The 23703-nt window shown below is 36.8% G+C and overlaps 1 protein-coding gene and 1 long non-coding RNA gene across 5 annotated transcripts in view; one reads left to right on the top strand and one right to left on the bottom strand.

Annotated features, from left to right (window-relative positions):
* Positions 1 to 23703, top strand: part of NKAIN2 (sodium/potassium transporting ATPase interacting 2) — a 998970-nt gene that overhangs the window by 883123 nt on the left and 92144 nt on the right. The window lies entirely within an intron of this gene.
* LOC116588500 lies at positions 1824 to 4775 on the bottom strand. The gene is made up of 3 exons (XR_004284975.1): positions 4479 to 4775; positions 3340 to 3508; positions 1824 to 1942 (listed from the first exon to the last, which is right to left on the bottom strand). It is a non-coding gene; the product is annotated as an uncharacterized LOC116588500 (long non-coding RNA).

The raw sequence follows: 23703 nt of genomic DNA, 5'->3' as shown, positions 1-23703 counted from the left end.
TGCTTCCCCCTCTCTCTCTGCCTGCCTCTCTGCCTACTTGTGATCTCTGTCAAAATCTTTAAAAATAAAAAATATCAGAGAAGACTGTAGAAAGAAGAAATAAAGCATTTTGGTCACAAATGTTCTGACTACAATATGTATACTCTAATTCACAGAAATTAATTCACAGAAATTAAATAAAAAATGTAAACTGAAATTCAAATACAGGGCTACAAATCTGATCCAAAAGAAATATCCAAGACTGACCAGAATGGGTTATGGTTATTGAAGGACAATGGAAGGCTTATTCCCCAAAAAACCTTAATAGAGAAAAGAGTATATGTCACAAATATATGAGTATAAGGGAAAACAATAATCCTACTGTGAGAGAATAATGGACAGCATTTTATTGGGAACAAATGAGAAGTGCAAGAATAAGAGTGAGAGTGAGAGAGGGAAAGAGAGTAATGACCCAATGATGGAAGTATTCTGAAACCTTCTGGTTAGATGATTAGGGTCTCCTAAAACCAGTTATGAGACCAAATATCTTCATTCCAACAGACTTTCTTTATCTGGACAGCTACTATGATTTATATCCTGACAGAACCTAGTAAATTCTCTATTTACCTTCCTGATGAAAAGGAGGAGGGAAGAAAAGGCAGTAGGGAATTATCTGCACTCAATTCTGACCACCCAAGAAGAATCAATTAACAGTAAAATGGAAGCAAGAAAATTCTCTGTGGATGTGATATTATTATCTTAATGTTTATAGAAGTCATGGAAAAAACACTTGATTTAGTCACAAATGTGTCCTTTGCTCTTTGAAAACTCTCTGCTAAAGGATAAATATAAGCCAACCGCCAAAACTCCTATAAAAAATATTGCTTAGAAAGAAACTAAATGCTCCCCAGAACAAAATACTGATCATACAAAGATAAGCTTGATCAATAATACTAGGGAGAGTTAACTAAGTGGTTAAATGAATCTGGATGGAGAAAGATCTCTAAGAGCTCTCACTGAAAAGGAATGCATAGAAAAGATGGGAAGTCCCTCATTTATTATTAAGTAGAGCAAGCTGAGGCATTTGAAAAAATAAGTAGAATAATAAAAATGATTTTTATTATATTCAAAACAAAATACAAATAAGACAGAATCTGCTATTAATATAGTTGACAAAATGCTGTCCGATGACATGAAAAATAGAGAGATTCCCAGTTGTTTTCTTATTCTTTTCTTTGTCATGGACTGGTGTGAGGAGAGAGAACATTGGTAAGAGAGAATTGAAACTTAAGTGGAAAAAATATGAGTACCTAGCAACTCTACATGGATTCAAATGTTTTGCTTAATAAAAATTGCATCCCAGAGTAATGAAAAAGTTTGTAAATAAGATTGCTGAGATGTTATCAGTCATATTTGGGGAATATAAAAATATAGGCATTGGAAGACTGGAAACAGGCAAATTATGTACTGATTTTCAAAAGCTATAAAAAGATTTCTGAAGGGAAAAAAGACAAAGCTCTTTAGAGTAGGAGTAAAAACATAACAAGTGCTATTAAACCCAGCATTTTTAACACCTGATGGAGACGGTGATTACTAAGACTCGAAATAGGGCTAGAAAAGAAAGAGTCTGTGGAAATAATTAAGTATATATTATGTATTTTTAAAAAATAGAAATAAGTCAAAGAAATACCCTTAATAACAGAAGCAGGAGAGGAAAACTTGGAAAGAATATAAACTCACTAAATTAAGAGACCCACAGATTTCCCTACATATACTATTGATGGCCATTGAGTCTTTAGAGAGAGTGATGACAATGACAACCCCACAAGGCAATACTTACCACAATAATGATCATGATGATAGGGTCAATGATCCATAGACTCCTGAGGGCAGAAACTAGTCTTGTTTTGTGCATTGGTGTGGTCCAGTACCCACGACCTAGTGAGACTTCGATATGTTTGAACTAAATTGAATAATAACAATAATTCTGCATACAATTGTCTAAACAGTTTACAATGCTTTATTTCACTTCTTCATCACAACAAGCTTACAAGATCCAGATAATATTATTACTCCTTATATTATAGATGAACAAATAAGGCTTAGGAAGGTCCTAGCCAAGGTCACCCTAGTAAGTGGGGAAGCTCTAATTCAAATCCAAGGCTCTCTGATTCAAAGCCTTAAGCACTGAACGACTGTTATTACATTTCTTATGTGACAATGAGCAACTTTCCATCCTGACTGAAGTCTGATTCTGTGGCAGCTGAGACAGTTTTCTTTGTCCAATGGAAGTTCTAAGAAAAAGGAGTGAATGGCAGGAAGTCCAAGCAGAAGTATCAGAAAAGCTGAAAATTCTAAGGAACAAAATGAATAAACTGACAAGTTCAAAGGAATTCAGAATCAAGGAGCTGGATGCAGAATAAGGGCTAGGGGAAGCAGGTAGAAAAAGGTCAATATAAATAAATAGTCACAGAGTACCGAGGCACTCGGTGTCACTATGACAACAGTGTAGTACCAGATCTTCATTTGACCCCAGCACTTTATTTGGGGCATAATGCATCTCCAACTGAAAAAATTAAATTAAGTTCAACTAATTTAATAAAATGACTGAACTTATTAAAGGGATTTTTCTTTTTTTAAATATATTCCTGGTTTTATTTTAAGAAACTCTGCTTCTCCAAGAGAATAGCATTGCATCTAACTATACAGGAAGAGAAATCAGGTTTCATGGTAGGCAGTGAAAAAAAAAGGCTTAGGTCTTAAATTGTGGTGTTTGGGTTTGTTTGGGGAGAGAATTGGTTTTGTTTTCATCTAGTTATATTCAACATATTTATCTCTGCTTTATATAAAGAAATGGAAGGAGGAAGAAAACTGTGATGCATGACACAGTGAACATATAAAATAATAACAATAGTGTACATTATGGAGTGCTTCCTGTTGAAATAAACACTTTTGAAGCATATTTATTACTCATATCAATCCTATGATACTGTGATTCCTGTTACACAGATAAGGACACTGGGGCTCAGGTATATTAAAATTACTTGATTCTGATCATAGCTCTTAAGTACAGGAGCAAACTTTCAAATTCAGAAAATTCTTTCTCTTAATCATGATAATAAACTGACATTAAGTTTGGTTTTTCCTAAGAAAGTCTGGAAGAATAGCCTCAATATGAAATATGGGGTACGGAGTGTCTAGTTTAACAGAGATCACAAGGAAAAGCCTCAGACACTTTTACTTGACAGCCAGCCCAAAATGAGTCAACAATGTGCTTAAGATTTCAAATAAAGACAAAATAGGCTGGAGCTGAATTAAAAGATCTTGGAATTTCAAACAATGGTGGTGGTTACAGCTCACCTCTCTGCATTTGAAGTATCGTGGTCACTTCTGGACATCATGAGTCAGGTGAAACTTTAGGAAATGGAAATGCATCTAAAAACGGTGATGCTGAAGAGACTTTAGAGCCGTTATGCATGAAGAATCATATCCTTGAGCTAAGTTGACTCAGGATATTGGGATGGTTATTCTTAAAAATCAGAAAGACGTTCACATAGGAGAGGTATAAGGTTTACTCTGTGTAGTTCTAGAGGTAGGAGGCAAAATTTTACTCTGAATAAGAATAATTCTGATAATCAAAGCCGTTCTAAAATATAAAGGAAGTGAGCCTTCCATTAATGTAACGACTCAAGAGGCTGTCAGGTCACTTGTCAGAGAGGCCATAAGGAGGATGGGTAAGTGGCCTTGAGTAGTACATATCTCTGAGAAACCTCACCATTTGCACATCTAGCAACTTTAAAATTGGCTTGGACAAAGTCCAGCTGTTTCTGAGGCCCAAATGCACTGTCTTCAAGACATTCTCCTGAATATGTCCTTTCTGTCAATGTAATTTTGTTCCCAGGAGAGTGTGCACCTGACCCTGACACGTTCCCAGCTCTTTTAAATGTCTGCTTTGTGAACCCCTTTTGTTACTATAATGATTCTAACTTCGAGAGATTGAGATGTAATCTATATAACTACTGAAACTGAGAGCTCTAAATTAAGCTAAAGCCCCTTGGTTTCTCTTTAAAAAACAGACCATAGTTCTGAATAGAGCCATAAGCACAGTTGGGAGTTACTCAACCAGAGGTAGCTCTTTGATTGATAAATCAATTTGCAGGAATATATTAAATGATTAATGAATCTGTCATATCAACTAGGACACTTGCTAATTGTTTTCAAGGTTCCAATAAATGTAATGGCAATTAATTACACCTGCTACAATCCACTTCCTGCTTGCAGCTGACGTGGAAGTTTAACTTTCAATTTTCACTGGTGAAAAGCCTTTTGTCTATTCTTGGTCTTTCTCTACACCTGCCTGATATAGGAAAACAATGTTTGTGTTAGACAAAATTCTGCTTATTAATGGCTATAAATTTAAAGCCCTTAGAGCCCTCCCTACAAACAAAAAGTGAGAAGAAGTTTTGCAAGCCGCCCAGAGAAGAAAGTGGTGTACTTACAAATCTAATTTTCATCTGAGTGTAGTATATTGTGGTTCCCTGAGGCAGGCCTTGATATCACAAAAGCAATTTCTGGCAGATTGGAAGGATTATTCCCTTCTGAGTTTCCAGCATCTGACAGGAGATCAGAGTGGAGGTCCTACTCTCAGGGGACTAGCAGCTTCATGAAGCAGATGGGACCTGACAGGCTATTTCCAAGAAACGGAGGCTTCGAAGCAGGAAGCAGGTATGCCTGACTGAGTAATGGGAGGCTCCTCATTTAAACTGGGAGAGCCAGAGCCCAGTGGTGGCAGGAAGCATTTATTCATGTCAGGGGAGCATTGCCAGCCGTTGCAGGAACCCTGAGAAGACAGAATGATTCAGAACGCTGAGCACCCAGGCTACAGAATTCATTAGGCAATTTAACCCTATTAATGCCATCCACTTCCTGCAAGTGCTGTGAAAAAGTGGCTTTCATTCCATTACACTTTGTGTCTCCAACCCCAGGGCCCTCTAGAGGACATTTTCTGTTTTCTCTTCTACCCAGATCACATTTGCTACTTGCCTCAATTTGTAGCTGCTAAAAATGAGAATCAGCTGTACTCTCCCTCCATACCCAGAATAAGGCACAGTAAGGTTTGGGGGAGGGGGACAAACGTGGATGTTCACCCATTTCTGGGAGGAAGGAGGTAGGATGGGAAATGAAAGGGGAGAGGGCTGCTCCCTCATCTCGTGGCCCACCGTCACTCTGCCCTGCACTCCTCACACCTCCTCCTTTCCCTTCCCCAGGATGCCAGAGTCAGAGGCTCATCTTGAGCTCTGATCACCTTCTGTTACCGTGAGACTTACCCCTGCTACCCGCCCCCCCCACCCCCCGTACCTACCTATCACTCTCTAGGCAGATTTAGAAATAATCCTCAGGGAGCCTGGGATCATTGTGACATGTAATAACTGAATTATCCTTTTTAATGTCTTATTAAGATGTAATTTACATACCATAAAATTCATCCTTTTAAAGGGTACCAATCAGTGATTTTGAGTATAATCACAGTTGTTGAACAGCCATCACCACAATCTTCACTTAAAATATTTCACTTTAAAAGGAAGCCCTGTGCCTACTAGCAGTCACTCCTGGTCTCTGTCTCTCCCAGGTCCTGGAAACCATAAAACCACTTTCTATAGATTTGCCTATTCTAGACATCTCATATAAATACCATCACGTAATATGTGATCTTTTGTGACTGAATCCTTTCACTTAGCATGTTGTAGCATGCATCACTCATTTCTTTTTTCTGCCAGCTATTTTCCATTGCATGAATATGCCACATTTTGTTTACCAGTTCATCAGTGGATGGAAATTTGGATGTTCTCACTTTTTGGCTGCAATGAGTGATGCAGCTATGAACATTTGTGCAACAACTCTTTATTCATTATCTTGTAAGTACTGTGAGAGGATCACAAACTTTGCAACTACACAGTTGAGCACTTAAACTGTGTGGTTTTGTGCATATATTTTAGCTTCTCTTAACTTCTGTTTCCTCTGCAAGCTGTCTTGGCAGAATGTAAATGCTCAAAAGTGTCGCTTATGCAGGAAACTCAAAAAACTTTCAAACATTGTATCTTATGTCTGTCTTCACAGCTATTTTATTTATTGCTGGTTGGCAATGCAGTATTTCTGAGTCAATTTAAATGATCTAAACTTTCCAGGTAAAAATCTGAGGAACAAGAATTAATAAAGTATAATCCATAACTTGTTAATAAACAATAAAATAAAATCCATAATTTGTTAATAAAGTAAAAATTCAACTTAACACATCACTTTTGACAAATGGAAGTGACCAACTAGTAAAGAAGATTTAAATAATACATAAGAGTTTAATGTAATTTTATTGAGTATTTTTGTGTGCTAATTTATCAACATAGAAGGAAAAATGAGAAATGGTGATACACTTTGTCATCTCTTATTAGTCAAAGAGAATATTTTTTCCAATAGCATTCTTAGCATAAGTTGCTAATTTCCATTTTGTGTAAAAATCAATTTTTATGTAAGTCTTCATCTCAACCCAGTCCATAAAACTGGGATTTACTATATTCAAGTGCTGACAATGGTTCAGACTTTAATAGAATATATAGAGAGCATTTCTCTCTTTTTTTCTGACTATGGTACATTAAGTCTCCAGAGGGAGCAAATGTTTAGCAACATGTTACTTATCACTTCGTGACTGTATTGGAATCTACCTCAGAAATGTCTTTTTGAAAAAAAAAAAAGAAAAAGACAAAACAAAATCTTCTTACCAGGCAGCAATTAGCAAATCACACCTTTAAAGACAATCTGTAAACAAGTAGTTTTCTTTATTTATGGTCTTCCTACTTGGAAAAGATCAGCCAATGAGGACTCTTACTACTTTTCCAAGGGCATAACCACTATTTTATTTATTCATTTATTTTTTACTCTAAATCTTTCTCTTCCTAGAAAGTAAACACCATAGTTCACCTATAAAGTAGATATTTCTGTTCAATAAATCTATCTTGCTAATCAAGAGAAATAGGGAAATTTGTGTGCACAAGCATAATATTAATGATGGGACTTATTTCTGCTCGTTCATATTGTAATGAAATTTTTCCCCTATGGTTCATTCATCACTTTAAAAAATTAAGCCAATTTAGAAATATAATTTGAATGTATAATTGAATTTGTCAGTTGATCTCAGCCTTTACAAGTTAATCAAATAACACGGACTTAAGGAAGTTTCCCACACATGCTCTCATTTATGGGCAGCCAATCATCCTCTAAAGAGAATGTCAGGTTCTTTCAGGATTTTTTGTTGATTAGATCCTCATTCTTTCTTTAGAGGATTGAATCATTTTTTTTCCTAGCAATCAAGATTCATGCTATCAGTCAAACTGAAAGGAAGAAAATGGCATAATTTTAGCTAAAATATTAGAAATGACAAATAAGTGAAATATGTTAACTGGAGTGGAAAAGAAATGTGTAATTAAGCAGCACAAGGACCATATGTCAGATTCTTCTATAGTAATAGATAGGAGCAGAGTTTAGACTTTTTGCAAAGACCAATGTAGCTGTCAGGACATTTTAGTCTTCTTTATGATTGACTGGACTCATTGGGGACATCTCACCTCAACCAACAATTGACAGATTAGTTTGTTTTCTTTTTTGTTTGTTTGTTTTTCATTAAATATAGGAGGGTAGTTCAATTAATTGAAAGCGATGGCAAATTCAATGAAGCAAATTAAAATAGTAAAAAGATATATGTATTCTTTAGATGATTTCAATGCATGCAAAAATAGGCTTTTAGGAATCTTGAGATATTTGAATTGGTACCTTTCAAATACTCCTCAGCCCTGTGTCAAGCATATTTTGAAAATTTTAGTGGAATATGTGTCTCACTTAAAATAGCTTCTCCTTCACGGTGTTCCAGTGGAGCTCTAGGCATAGAGCCCTTTATAGATTTTTCTCCACAAAGCTGGAAGGTTGGACATTCCGATTGTGAAGTAGGTGTTGTAGTCCTGCACTATACAGGGAGAGAAGCACCTCGGCAACAGAGACCTCAGCTCCCCAAAGCCCAGAGAAACCTGGGAGCGAGATCGTTGCATTTGGAGAAAAGAATGACAAGACCTATAAGCTTTAATCTGAGAATGTTTCTAAACTCCTATGGAGACATAATTAAATCTAGGTCCCAGTATTGGAACATGTGTTCTTTATCCTCCTCAATTTAGTTAGTGGGGTTGCCAACATTTTTATGTTTTGAAACACTCACCACCATTTTGTCCATAGAATCAATATCATTAACTCATTTTATGCATAGAAGTGTGCAGTGCAAGAACAATGAAGTGAACCTCCTTCTACATTTGGCATTTCTGAAACTGATCATTTCAATGCTAGCATGGTTCCAGTCAGAGAGGCAGGAAGAACTTTTAACCCTGATACTTACCCACTTTCACTTACATCGTGGAAATATGAAAAGTTAGAGTCCCTCAGACATTTCACCTAATTCACTCTCTGATGCAGAGTGTACATGGAAAGATTAAGGATCTTGAGAACCTATTAGGTGCCAAGTTCTACTTATGAATTATAAAGATACTTCACACATATTATAGTATGGTTAATTCCCTTGCATTATTAACATTTCTCTCTTCACTGAATCCTTCAAACTACTGCTCATCCCTGCTTTCCCTTCACAGAAAATATAGGATAAAATTTACCATCATAACGACTTTTAAGTGTACAGTTCAGAAGTATTAAGTACATTCGCATCTTTGTGCAGCCAATCTCCAGAACTCCTTTCATCTTTAAACCTGAAGCTCTATACCTAGTAAACAACTCCCCATTTCCCCTCTAAGCAGCCCCTGGCAACCGCCATTCTATTTTCTGTCTCTATGAATTTGACTTCTCCAAATACCTCATAAGTGGAATCATTTAGTGTTTGTCGATTTGTGTGTCTTGCTTGTTTCACTTGGCATCATGTCCTCAAAGTTCACCAAGTTGTAGCGTATGTCAGAGTTTCTTTTGAAAACTGAATAACATTCCCTTGTACGTATATACCACATTTTGTTCATCCATTTCATGTTGATAGACACTGGGGCTTCTTCCTCCTTTTGACTAGTGTGAATAATGCTGCCATGAACATGGTTGTATAGATATCTAAGACTCTGCTTCCAGCTATTTTTAATATATGCCCAAAAGTGGAATTGCTAGATCACATGGTAATTCTATTTTTCATTTTTAAGGAGCCTCCAAACTGCCTTAACAGCTGTGCCATGTCATATTCCTACCAACAGCGCAGAAGGATTCCAGTTTATCGGCATCCTTATCAACACTGGTTATTTTCTGTCTTCTTGATAGCAGCCCTCCTAATGGGTTAATGGATGTGAAGCACCAGATCATTGTTAGACCTAATATTTTCGACAGTTTTCCAAAGTGTGGTTCGCAAATGCCATTTCATTAGGATCGCTTCGCAAATGTATTACAAACATTCAGATTCCTGAATCAAATCTCTGAGGATTGAGCAGGAGCAAGCTCCTCAGACCATTGTTTTGAGGATTTTTGGCATATAGCTTATTATATTGGATGGAGGTGATATGAAAGTGCCTCAAAGTAAGAAAGAAAACACCAGGCCAATCCTACAATATTGTGTAGAGTAGAATGCTTGCTATAAAAATTTTGCTTTTTATCTGTATAAACAGATTACATAGAAAAAACTAACATTTTTCACCGCTAGATGTGTAATTTTTACAAATATAACTAAGTCCTTGAGCCACATGGTAACACTCTAGAGTGTGTTGCTGGATGTTATTATTATCATCACTGAAGTAATAGGAAACTATAAGCACTTTTATTATCCTTTGGGTGTGTGTGTGTGTGTGTGTGTGACATACATAACGATCCCCGACTTGCTGCTGCACTGGCAAAGATTTTTATTTTTATCCATTTCCCTTCTTTGGCACAGTAAAAGTCAGGGTTGACATTTCAGATCTATTATGATTATTTGAGACCTTCACACTGACTACTGTGCTAGGTAGGCACTGTTTATTTTCTAGAGTAGATGGTGTCTTAGACCTTAGCTATTTGGAAAGATCCTTGTTTATTATAAGAGAAGGCCTTAGAGACCAAAAATGAAATTGTGTCCAAAATGACAATGGATAGGAACATGGGTCTAACAGGAATAAAATCAGTATTCACTGGTGGTGAGGAGTAAGTTAAAGCTGCTTGATGTCAAGACTTGAATTAAGAAGCTTTAGTGTATGCCAAAAATTTTTTTTTTAAATTTCAACTACTTATACCAATTTTTGCATCAGCACAATTACATTTATAAGGTCATGTACAAGCAGGCCCTTTACTTCTAAAATACTGGGCATCTTTCTAATCCTAGTCTTCAGATTTATTGTGTTTCTATGGTTCTGTGCTGATACTTTTGTGCTTCTGAACCCTGTCTACTTTCAGCAATTAATAAAAATGTTATGGGTTTTGATTTGCATCACTGCAGCATATGAACTAAATTACTTTTCATTGGCAGGTTTAAAGCAGAATAAAACTCTTTGTGATAAAGTTTCATACTCTTCAGATATCAGTTTCTGAACCATGGAATCCAATGAGTCAACACCAAGGCAGCCAGGAAGAGTGGCCGCATTTTGTTCCATCTTGTATTATCCCAGCTAAGTAGTCTGCTGTTCCAGGATGTTTTAAATGCTAAGCCCCTCTGTGGCTTTTGGAAATTGAAGTATTTTCTGACCAAGAGCAACCACTGAACTAAACCAGAGCAAAGCATGGGACGGCACCTCACCTTGTCTGCTGTGGCTTAATAATTGCAGTTGCCAATTAAGTGCAGAAAACTTTGCTCTCAGAAGTATTCAAAGAACAAATGTTACAAGTTATTATATGCTTAGTAGAATATATTTCACGTCACCTCCACCCAAGTGTAAATTCATAGTTATTTCTCCTTCTACTGACTACTCAGTGTTCCTTCCTTTCTTCATTGCTTCTCTCCTTTGTTCTAGTTCAGTTCGCTGTAGGATAGCTTACACAGATAGTGTGCTCAACTACTTTTTACTATAGTGTAAAGGAATATATGTGTTTGTGTGTGTATAGGAGATTTTATCTCTTTTTCTATATATCATCTATCTTCTAGAATAAAAATGGAGTAGGTTTTATTTAGATTACAGTTGTAACATGATTACAAAGATAGGAACTAGTTCATTAATTATATAAGAATGAAGGATAAGGATATGTTTTATTTATATGCATACCCCCCCTCAGTGTTTAGCACAGTTTGTGCATGTAATAAAGAAGTAAACTCTAAATGCATGAATTGATTAAGAAGAATTGCTGGGTTTAAATATTCCCATTTGGTCCATAAACCCTTCCATAGATCTTGGTCTTAGCTTCCTTGTTCTTCTGGATAATCTACCCTAATTCTCCCAGTCCCAGTTTGAGCTACTCCCTTTTACTCACTGTTTTATTTTCTTAGGGTAGGGGGATGTCTTATAAATTTGCGGTGGTCTTTTCTGCACCTGCCTCACCAACTCTGCTGCAGTTTCCTGGAATCTGTCAGGAATTCTGTCTTCTTTCTTTTTTCTGTAGCTTTTGACTAAGATCCTCTGCCGGTACCTGCATTTTTTTTTCAAATGCATCATTTCGTTAAGTAGCTTTCTTGTGTGTCCCGGAGTGTCCTCCCATCTTCACTCCCAGACATACACCACTCTTTTTTTTTTTTTTAAAGATTTCATTTACTTTTATTGGACAGAGAGAGAGAGAGATCACAAGTAGGCAGAGAGGCAGGCAGAGAGGGGGAAGCAGGCTCCCCGCTGAGCAGAGAGCCAGATGCGGGGCTCCATCCCAGGACCCTGAGACCATGACCTGGGCCGAAGGCAGAGGCTTAACCCACTGAGCCACCGAGGAGCCCCGACATACACCACTCTTAACTCACAATTCAGATACTGGAAAACCAGCTTCAGCTTTTGGCATTATGCTATATTGGGAGGCTTACTTGGGTCTCATCATCCTAGAACATTTCTATGCCTTGTTCTATTTCTAGTTCTCTTTTAAAGAGAGGACTTCTAGTTTTTCTTATATTCTCCTGAATAGCATATACTAAGTTATTTTTCCTTTATTACCCAAATATAGCTATTAATTTCCTTTCCAAGCTAGAGAATTCTAAGGGATACAATAGGGCTGTGTTCTGAAAGTTTAATGAGTTGTTTAAACCCCACATCACCTATCCAAAATAAAACTAAGATTTAAGCTTCTTGAGAGCAGCTTACTGACTTTACTATAGCTATTGCTAGTTATCCACCTGCCTTTCTCCTAAGACACTGTCTTGAATCCCTCAGTTTACTTTGTGCCTCTATAACAGTATCAATAGAATAGTAGTAGTGTCTGTATAGGTATAGGCAGTGTCTACATAACAGTGTCTATAAAGTCCATATGAAATGAACATGTAGTATTAAGTTAATTGTGGTTGTTAGAGTGAATATAATAAATGGGTATCAGAATGCTTTAAAAGCCTATTTAACCCACATGTGGGTGAATGATCATTCTAATGTATGGAATAGTATCTTAGGATGTAACCTTCACTTATCAAAGACATCCCTCGTGAAAATTCTATAGAACTTCAAAATAGGGGTAAAAGAAACACATCTTTCTCTGCTACAATTTTCACACAATAAAAGTGTTGGAGAGTGTGGAGAAAGTGTTGGAGAGTCTTCCTTCTCCAACACTCCTTTTATCTTTTGAGTGAGATAAAATAAATAAATAAATGAAGTAAATAAAATGAAATAAATAAAAAATAAAATAAATATAATAAAAATAAATAAATAAAATTAAACAAACAAATAAATAATGAAATAAATAATGAAATAAATATGATCTAAATAAATAAATAAATAAATAGACCTGCCTAAATTCTAGTTTATTTCTGGGAGTTCTAGACAAGAAGGGACCATTGGAACATGTTAGGGACCACATACAAAGAGTAGGGAGTAGAGTTTAAGCTTTTGCAGGGAGATAGGCAATAAGACAGAGTTTGGTGAAATGAGAAATAGGAGGGAAGTTAAGCACAGGGCTAAGACTGCGACAAAGAGCGGAGGACTGGGTCATGAGTATGGAATGGAACAGGAGATATCTGAATAATCACTATAGGCCAACCACTGTAGGAAGAATGCTACATGATATCTCATTTAGTTTTTACAAGACCCAAGCGAAGTGTACATTATTACTCCCCATTCCATAGATAAGGAGATTAGCACTCAAAATTTTATTTTTCTGTAGTTCCACATAGTGGCACGAATGAGGACAAGTAAAACTGGTGAAATCTGAATAAGATTTGTAAATTGTATCAATATCAATATCCTGGTATTAATATTTTACTATAGTTTTACAAGATGTTGCCTTCAGGAAAACTGTGAAAAGCGTACTCTAAATTTACAATTTTTATATCACAAATACCAGCCCTGAAATATTTGAAAATATTCAAAACATATTTTCATCTAGTTTTTCACTTGTCTTTACTTTTCATTTGTGGTGTTTTGGGCTATGGGGAAAAAAAAGACTTTGTGGAGCCAAAGGTATTAATCTTCTTTTTTTTTTTTTTTCCCTAGAATTTTGAGTCATAGAAAGTCTTTCCTTATAGCTATGTTAAAGAGCAATTTACTCGTGTTTTTCTTCTAGTACCTGTACGGTTTCATTTCTTACATTTAGATACTTAAATCCATTCTCAGGCTATAGTGCAAGTTTGGTATCTCGGGAAAACTGCTGAGAGGTTTCAAGATGACATTTTTTTACTCATTAGGAAAGGTTTTCTTAGCACATTGATCTGCGCACAATTGTCCACTGCATGGTAAGCACCAGATAACTCAAGGTGTTTCATTATTGTTCCTACAGCCCTTGCACAGGAAGAGTGCAACTGGGAACAAACTTCCAGTGAAGAGTACAAGTGTAGTTCGTCCCATAGATTCATGGGGTATTTGCAGAACTATCTGTGTTATGATGTGGTTTTAAAGTCACATGAGTTTCTAATGCAGAAAAGTCTTTATCCACTGGCTCCTTTTAAAAAACCTTGAGGAATTTCTACACCAGAAGTGTGGGTTATACTATTTGTGGCTGTTTTCAGGCTTTGACTTGGGAATATTTAGAAGAGTACAGTCGTACCAAAGTAGACAGACAATAATGCCGGGAGTCTTGTGAGCATCCAGTAAGTGTCTGGGTCCCCTCGGATGAGAAGTCAGCATTTTGCTAGATGTTTCTCACCCTAATTACTGATTTCTACTCTATTTATATTGTCACTCTATGTATAGCATTTACTTTAAAAATAAGTATTTTATATTTTTTGCCATCACTTCTAGATGTTGTAGAACAAGACTTAGTAGTTAGGGCAATAGATGCTGGCATTGCAGGCAGCATTAAGCAAATTACCATTATTTAGATCATACCTCCCTCAGAAAAAAACATCAGTATAATGAGGTAGAGATAAGAGACTGAGCTGAAGTGGGGAAAACACATCATAAATAAAAGCATAAAATACATTAAAGTGAATTTCAGTTTCTAATGGATGATCTGGAAACTTCCAAGTTTAATGTCTGATTTTCTTTTCCAAATGAATGGAGTTAAATATAATGAAAATAATTGTTATTTTGAAGTTTACATTGTATGGCTATGAAAGTTATTACATTAAGAATAATTTTATTTTTGGGCACCTGGGTGGCTCAGTGGGTTAAGCCGCTGCCTTCGGCTCAGGTCATGATCTCAGGGTCCTGGGATCGAGTCCCGCATCGGGCTGTCTGCTCAGCAGGGAGCCTGCTTTCTCCTCTCTCTCTCTGCCTGCCTCTCTGCCTACTTGTGATCTCTCTCTGTCAAATAAATAAATAAATAATCTTTTAAAAAAAAGAATAATTTTATTTTTCTTTTAAACATTCAGTCTAACAGAATCTTAAATTTTCACTATCTTAAATTTTAAGAATATAGTAATGACTAATGATGAATTATTGAGGTCAAAACATTTCTATCATCAACTAGGATTAAAACGGTACCTTGTAAAATTATTTCAATCATAAACAGAGTTAGCCCTTAAGAAGTCACCAATATGTTTGCACAATAGGAATTTAAGTTCCTTAGTCCTTGGTTTAATTTTTAACTTTTTATTAGTGTATTTCCAAAAGAAATCCAGTGTAGCAAACTCTTGCTTCTTTCGTACTGTAGTATTTTTAGAAGCTGTTTAATCCAAGATAGTTTCTGCAACCATCACTCCATTTCTTATTAGCTGGGATGTAGAAGTAATGTATAAGAAATCACTTTAATTTTGCCTAAACTTGAAGCCACACAATGCCAAATCAGAAAGTTAAAGATAAAAGTAGTAAATTAGGAATGCCTGGATGGCTCAGTTGGTTAAGTGTCTGACTCTAGATTTCAACTCAAGTCATGATCTCAGGGTCATGGGATTGGGCCCAGTGTCAGGCTCAGTGCTCAACGTGGAGTCTGCCTGTCCTTCTCTCTCTACTCTCCACCCCACCTGCTTGCTTGCTTGCTCTTTCTCTCTAATAATTAGATAATATCTTTTAAAAAGTAGTAAATTAAATCATGCAAACTAATTAGTGTAGATTAAGAAACTCATAATAAAAAACTGAACCTCTTCCCACACAGTTGTTTTGACAATATATAGCTATGACTCTTAAAGTTATTGTAATTACAATAATAATCCCATAAAATACATTCAAAAGGGAAACACAATTCATATTTTAAAATATCACCCGATTTTGGATTATTTATACTGCTGGTCCCCAAGATAAGTGTATTTAATCAAACTTTGGATGTAATTTAAAGTGCTATAAAAATTAAATGCATTGACGTTTACTTGCAAGTTGGAAAATAACCCAACATCTGGTTAACTGAAATGTAAAAATTTTGCCAACCTTAACAATGTGATTCTTTTTTCTATTTATTATAACTATTATTTTAAAATTTAAATAAGTTTTTAACTTTTCTCTATCTATGAGAATAGCTACAATCCAAAAATGAATTTTAGAAACCAGAAAATACCAAATGCTGGCATAGATATGAAGAAATAGGAAATCCTATTCATTGCTAGTGGGAATGCAAACTGGTGCAGCTACTTTGGAAGACAGTTGGCAGTTTCTTTCAAAACTAAACATAGTCTTGTGACATCACCCAGGAATCATTCTAGTGGGTTTTTATACAACTTATTTGAAAACTTATATCCACACAAAAATCTGCACACTGATGTTTATAGAAGCTTGACTTAAAATTGCCAAAAATTCAGAGCAACCAATATGTCCTTCAATAGGAAATGGATAAACAAACTGTGGTATTGTCATACAATGGAAGAGTATCCAGCAATAAAAAACAATGAGCTACAAAAAGACACAGATCAACATTAAACATACATACAAAGAAAGAACATCCAGTTAGAAATTTTATATTTATATGATTCCAATTATATGGCATTTTGGAATAGTCCAACCTGTAGCCAGTTTAAAAAAAAAAAAAAAAAGTCAGTGATTTCCAGGACAGAAGGGCACCAGGAGTAAGACTGAATAAGTGAAGCACAGGGAACTTTTAGGATGCTGACACTATTCTTCATGATATTATAGTGGTGAATACATGAAATTATAAATTCTGGGTCAAAACCCAAAGATCATTATAGCATAATAGTAAAATTTAATGTATGAAAAGTTTTGAAATATCTATTTAAGAGGTTCAGAGATCCCAGGAAGGAATGCAGATCAAGACGAGAGAATTCAACTGAATTACAAATGTGTGACAAAACTTCACTGAAGGGGATGGGTGGAATGGTGCTGAAACTTGGAAATAAGCCTGTAAAACTAAAAGAAAAATAAACTGTACAGAAACACTGCACAGTAGTTGATAAAGTTGTCTCCCGTGAATGGCACAGGTTAGTAATTCTGATACTGCTCCACATGTATACTGGATTAAACAGTTACATAACTGTAATTAAACAGTTACATAAATGGATGGTGGGAGACAGATTTTTCACTGTTATATTACAAGGTTGCTGTTAAGCAAGGAAAGAATGCTAGAATGAGCCTGTGGTAATGGATTGGAGTTGGAATCATCAGTATGAGCATAGTTACATATATAATATATACGTATATACAGGTACACATATACATATATACACATACAACATAGGTTAGTGTATACACATATGCTACTTTTCTCTTCCAATGAAAGGGGCCAAAGCAATAACACCCCCATAGAAATGAGCACATCTAATGCCTAGATATTGGCTTCTAATACCTTTATCTAATAAGAAGAAATTGAACTCCCTGGGGGGAAAAAAAAGCAGAACAAAATAAAACAAAACCACACACACAGAAGCCAGCTAACTGACCAAAGTTGGAACAATTTGTGTAACAAAGTAAAGTAGTTGCATTCTTCTTCTCTGGCTGCTATAAGAAAATACCATAAACCAGGTGGCTTGCCCAACAGAAATTTATTTTCTCACAGTCTGGGAGGCTGGAAGTTCAAGATCGGAGTACTAGCATGGTCAGGTTCTGGTGAGAGCTCTTTCTCTGGCTTGCAGATTGCTGCCTTTTTACTGTGTGCTCGCATGGCCTTTCCAGCACATGCACACACAGAGAGAGCAAGTTCTCTAGTGCTTCTTCCTGCAAGGGCACTAATTCCTTCAGACCAAGTTTCCACCCTCATGACCTCATCTAACCCTAATTATATGCCAAGATCTCCAGCTCAAAATGCTATCCCTCTGGGGGTTCAAGGTTCAGCATATGAATTCAGGGGGGGTGACACAAACATTCACTTCATAACAGTAGTGTGGGATTATAGCCCTCATTTCTCTTATCCAACATCTATGTCAATTCCATATATATGAATTTCATATATAGATCTAGGATCTTGACCCTGTTTGCTGTTATCTCTGCTGGGTTTTATTATGTCCTGGTAAATTACCATCACAGCCTCAAAACTGGGCCCTCTGCTTCAGCCTTGTCTATAGTTCACTGTATTTTATAAAGTGACCCAGAGTTACCTTTTTAAGTGTAGTTCTCACCATGCTTCTCCTTTGTTTAAAATCCTTAAATGGCTCCTCACTACCCAAATTTCTTAATGCGGCCCTTGATAATTTGACCCCAGGTTACTTTATCATCATTTTCCACCATTTCTCCCTGACAGAACCCAGACATCCTATAAACTAGGACAAAACAGCTTACTTCCAAAGAAAACTTCCAGGAGAGACCTTCAAACAGAACTTGACTGACAAAAGTAGGTAGTGGGAAGAAATGAAAAGAGTTTGCAGAATGTCAGAAAAATCAGTAACAGACAAATGTTAGACATCACTCAGTTCAAGGCACAGAGTAAGTAGGTAATGTTCCATAAACATTTACTGAACAGAAAAATCAGTCCAAAAGAGGCAGAGAGGAGCTATGAGGGCATTACTGCTAATTCTTACTGTTAATGAAAAAATAACATATATTTACATATAATATGTGCTGAATATATCTTGCATTGAAATTCTCTTTCATACTTCTAAAAATATTTCATATGATATATTTAAAATCTCTGTGAACTTTTCTATGTCTTTCTTTCTCTTGCCTTCTCTACTACCCTAGAAAGACTGAATAGCATGATCATATGGTATAGAATTTAATTTACTGACACACACTCATAGTTTTTCGGCCACCATAATGTGTAAGTAATAAAAATTTGAGCAACATTTTGAAAATGCAGAATTCACATTTAAATCCAGATTGCTGGCTTCCCTTGAAATTGATGAGATCTGTGACCCAGAGCTTTTATTTCTGCACAGCAACACTGAGAACCAAAGGGGACTTGCAGCTGGCCATGTCCACTCAAGCACTTACCTCTCTCACCTCTGTAGGCATTGGAATTCAAGTCAGACCGACTTTTAGGAGGCTTGGTTCTGCCAATTACCAACAGGGTGGACCTTGGCATATTATATAAACTCTCTGTACCCCAGTATCTTCAGCTGTAAAGTTGGGATAATCATCATCTCTCCATAATAGGGTTATTGTGTAAGCTAAGTGAAATAATTTCTGCAGAGGCTTTTAGCACAGAGTAATAACCCTAAAAATTGTGGTTATTTTTAAACACGCATTGTCCTTTTGTTCATACTAACAAAGATATAGAGTTAAAAAATAAAAGTAATGGTATGTGGAGAGAAACAAATAGTGCTTTAGTTTTTTATGGAGTATGGTTGTGCTGTTAATAGTAAATGGAAGTTAGGAATAAAGGACAAAAAGCCTAAATCATCCTGTTAAAAAAATCTTTCCTACGATTTCCTTCATGGTGATTCACCGTTCTGGTCCTGATACTTGTCTAGCCAATTCTTTGTCTCATTTGATGGTCCTGCTTTCTCCCTATACACCCTAAATATGAATATAGCACAGCAGGGTGTGCTGGAACCAGTTCATTCCAGCTCAAAGTCAACTGTTAATTTTTTATGAATTTTGCAAACCAGTTGACATCACACATCTAGCTTGAAATCAACCATGATGGGTATATTTATACTGTAGAAGTCAGCAAATGCTACTAATTAGGGTTCTTTTTTTTTCTTTCTTTTTCTTTTTTTTTTTTCCAGAGAGTGTAATACATTTATCAGCACATCATGCCCCAAGACTGACTCTGATTCTGTGAAAGCTTCCCTCTGCCTTGAGAAATGCTTCCATTCTTATAGTTTCATTTATCACTTAAACTTGGATTTCTCACATATCTCAAACTAACAAGGCTTGACATGATTATTATCTGTAATGTCCTGGTAAATATTTCCATAGAGACAACCCATATATGGTCTCAGGTTGATCATTACTATATTAACTCCTTAGGGCTGCCATAACAGTGTCATAAACTAGGATGGCTTAAAGCAACCAAAAAAAAAAATAGATTCCTTCACAGTTCCAGAAGCTAAAGCCTGTAGTCAAAGTGTTAGTAGAGCCATGCTACCTCCAACACCCGTAGGGGAACCTTCCTCGCCTCTCCCAGCATATGGCGGGGTCATCGGTCCCTTGCATCCCCTTGGCTTGCAGTGGCGACACGCCCGTCAGCTCCTTGGTCACATGGCATTCTCTCCTCTGTGTGTCTTTGTGCCCAAACTTTCTTCTTCTTTTAAGGACACCGATCATATTGGATTAGGACACATTCAGATGCATCTTAACTTGTTCAGGGATGCAGAGATCCTGAAAAATAAAATAAATCAAATAAAGTGAAATTCACAGACTTGGGGGGACTTCAATATATCTTTTATGGAGATACATTTCAACCTATAGCAACTATTGAAACCAAACTTCCAGCCAAATAATCTCCTCTAGATTGACTCCATTCTTTCAGGTTGGAATCCTTGGCAATGTTTCTCAGATCTTCGTACAGCTGGTTCTCCATGGCCCTCACCCGTTCATCAGATTCATTGCAGTGCACACATCATGCTAGTGCTTTAACTATTGCAACAGTTCCCTAAGAATCTTCACATCTACTTTAGTCTATCTTTCTTTCCAAGACAAACGTTGCAGTGGATTTTGACCACCCTGTTCAAAAATCCTTAGTGCCTTCCCATGGCCCAGAGGATAAGATTTAAATGCCATACACTGTTTTTAAAAGCTCTACACACCAAAGTTTTGATCTCTGTTTACTTAGTCATGTTTTTTCATTCTCACTCAAAGTATCACACCCTTCAGTAGAAAGCACTGGCCTTCCTCCATGAAGCCTAAAAAAGGCAGCAAACTTCTGTCTTCGAATATCTATACACTTGTTTCCCGACCCATGCACTTGGCTCATGTAACATAAAACAATCTGATTATTTGCTCTGTATTGTTTTTCTCTCCTTCTTCACATAACCTAAAGGAACTTTAAGACAAGGACTTTGTTCCTCTCCCCTGGCATATTTCCTTGCTCTTGGTAGACATTTCATAGATATTTATTGATTCTGATACCAAGATTGATGTCAAAGAGGATGTTAGTGGGAGATTTAAGGGGCGACATTAAATAAGAAAGTTAAATGACCTTATGAGGTATCAAATTAATTCAAAATGACAGTTTGACTATTGATAAAGTGCCATAATGTAGTAATATTTTAAAGATAAGGTTAAGTAACCAATCATAGCTAATCATTCATCATTCATTCACTAAACATTTATTTTTCTTACTATGTGCCTGATACTATATTAAAAAAAGTTGATATGCATTATTCTCTCAACTATCTATCTACAGAGAGGAATTTACATATATGAAATATGTGTAAATATGTGTAAAATGTGTAAAAATGTGTGTGTTTATATGTTTATGTGTATGTATTTGTGTGTATATGTGTATGTATGTGTTTGTGTAGGTATTATATATACATACACACGAAGGAAGAAAAAGAGATTTGTTATTAATTTTTTACATAAGGAGAAATGGATGTACTTTTCTCCCTTATATAATAAACACAGTTGTATATAGCACTCTTTGAAATAGATGCAAATAAAATTTTACAAAGACTCAAATCAGATAGAAGTTGCACTGTTTGGTAGTATTGCAATTTGTCAGAGAACAGACTCATGAGATTCATATTCTATTTCTTCCCCCCCAGGAAAAATACACAAACAGCTTATTGTACTTGAGAGAAAAATATCCCATTCAAGATGAAAATGGTCTAAATTCACAAGCAAAATGAAACTAAAGCATAAGATTCCTTTGTAATAGGCCAAGAAAAACACTTAAAGCACAATAGTAACATATTTTAGAGGGCATAATTCAGGATAAAACTGCAGAGAGGTTATTAAAAGTGAACAAAAAGATTATAAAAGTGCAAATGTACTGTACAGAATGTATTCACGGAGCATAAAATATACCTCACTGCGGAAACCTAACAACTGTGTGAGTATGGAGCTTAGATGGGGCATTGTGTTAAAGAGAGCTGCTAACACAACGAAGTCAAAGCCTCAAAGAGATCTCGAACATACCACCTTTCCAGCAACCACTGGCTCTGCTCCAGAAGAGAGCTAACCAACACTGGGGAGCATCAACCCAGAAGCCAAGTTCATAATCTCCTACTGCCAGCCAAAAGCTAGAGGTTGACCCAAAACCCACAATTTTCTGCACCCCCTTGTAGTGAAATTCTTATTTTTTACAATGCCCACATTGTGAAAGGGACTTGATAACTTCTTTACTTTCTTCCTCAGAGGGGAGAAAAGAAAAGACAAAATTTTACATATATAAAGAACCAGACATATTTAATTTTTTCATAATGTAAACAAAGACACCAATGCCTGGATGGGTCAGGGGACTTTCCTCAACACAGGGCTACTAGTCAGTGAGATAAAGGGATAGGGTGACTGAATCTACTCTGCGAAATGAGAGAGAGAGAGAGAGACTGAGTGACCTTTACTCTGTGTGTGTATATGGATATATACATATGTAGAGTGAACAAAGAAGCATATGAGAAAATACATGCAAATAACATAGACTTAACATAAATTATACAATTACCTAATTGGCTTAAAAGCTTTATGCGTGAGAAAAATATTGCGATGGTGAACATTACTGTTCTGGTATTTTCTTTCTACCATTGTAGTTTTCTCTCACTTATTCTTCTGTGTCCTGTATACATACCCTATCATCCTACATTAAAACAATGACGTTCTTAAAACTTGGACTTCGTTTTAATTGCCCACCTCTTTCTGTCCTGCCTCCGGCAATGGCTCAAAGTTGGAGGCATGAAGTACAGGTTCTTCTCCAACTGTGTCTCCATAATTCTGGTGATCCCTCACCAGAGTTTGTCAGAGTTTGCGCCAATGCTCAGCTGTGCACAGCATACTCTCTGCAAAATGCCTCACACCTGTTTTCATCTGGATGGCCTTCTCCAGTGGATCTGTGCCTGCTGTCTCTGCCCTTTGCTCTCTATTTCGTGTTGCTCTGACCTACAGGGGGAACCAGATACCTGATTTGTGGGGCCCCATGCAAAATGCTCCTTGTATTAAAACAAGGACAGCAGGAGTGCCTGGGTGGCTCAGTCCTTAAGCGTCTGTTTTTGGCTTGGGTCATGATCACAGGGATCAAGCCCCACATGGGGCTTCCCGCTCAGCAGAGAGCCTGCTTCTCCCTCTGCTACTCATCCCAGTCATGTTCGCTCCCTCTCCCTCTCTCTCTCTCTCTCTCTCTCTTTCTCTCTAACTCAAATAAATAAATAAAATCTTAAACAAGAAAAAAGAGGACAGCAAGTACTGCGTCCTGAGCATGAGGCCCCATGCGACTGTACGTAGCTCACCCCCACGCTAGCCCTGCCTGCAAGGATGCATGGAAGGATTTGAGTGCTCTTATGGCTTTTGGCAGGAATAGAACTGTGTGCAAGCTAAATCCAACCTATTGTGCGGAAGTCATTGACTGAATGATGCTTCCCATCATGCCCTGCTGCACACCTCCCCACTCCCTCCCACGCTCACCCCACCCCCACCCCCATCCCTGGGCTGCTCTGCCATCTGGGGATTGCTCTTTAGCTGTTTTCTAGGCAGTTCCACTTTGGCTTCTCTGGGACCAGAACTGGGGCTGCCTGAATAATTCCATGTGCTTTTCAACTCTATTACCTTTCTTCTGATTTTTGTTGACCTTGAGATAATATCTGTGAAACTCTCTGTCACAGTCCTTGGCATAGAAGAGATACTCGGCATGACATTTTATTAAAAATACAGGCTCATAGACAGAACTTAAAGGGACCTGAGCCAACCTTCTCATTTTCCAGAGGAACAGAGA

Source organism: Mustela erminea, chromosome 4, assembly GCF_009829155.1.
Source record: "Mustela erminea isolate mMusErm1 chromosome 4, mMusErm1.Pri, whole genome shotgun sequence".
Taxonomy (NCBI): Eukaryota; Metazoa; Chordata; class Mammalia; order Carnivora; family Mustelidae; genus Mustela; species Mustela erminea.
This window is presented reverse-complemented; position numbering and strand designations above follow the sequence as displayed.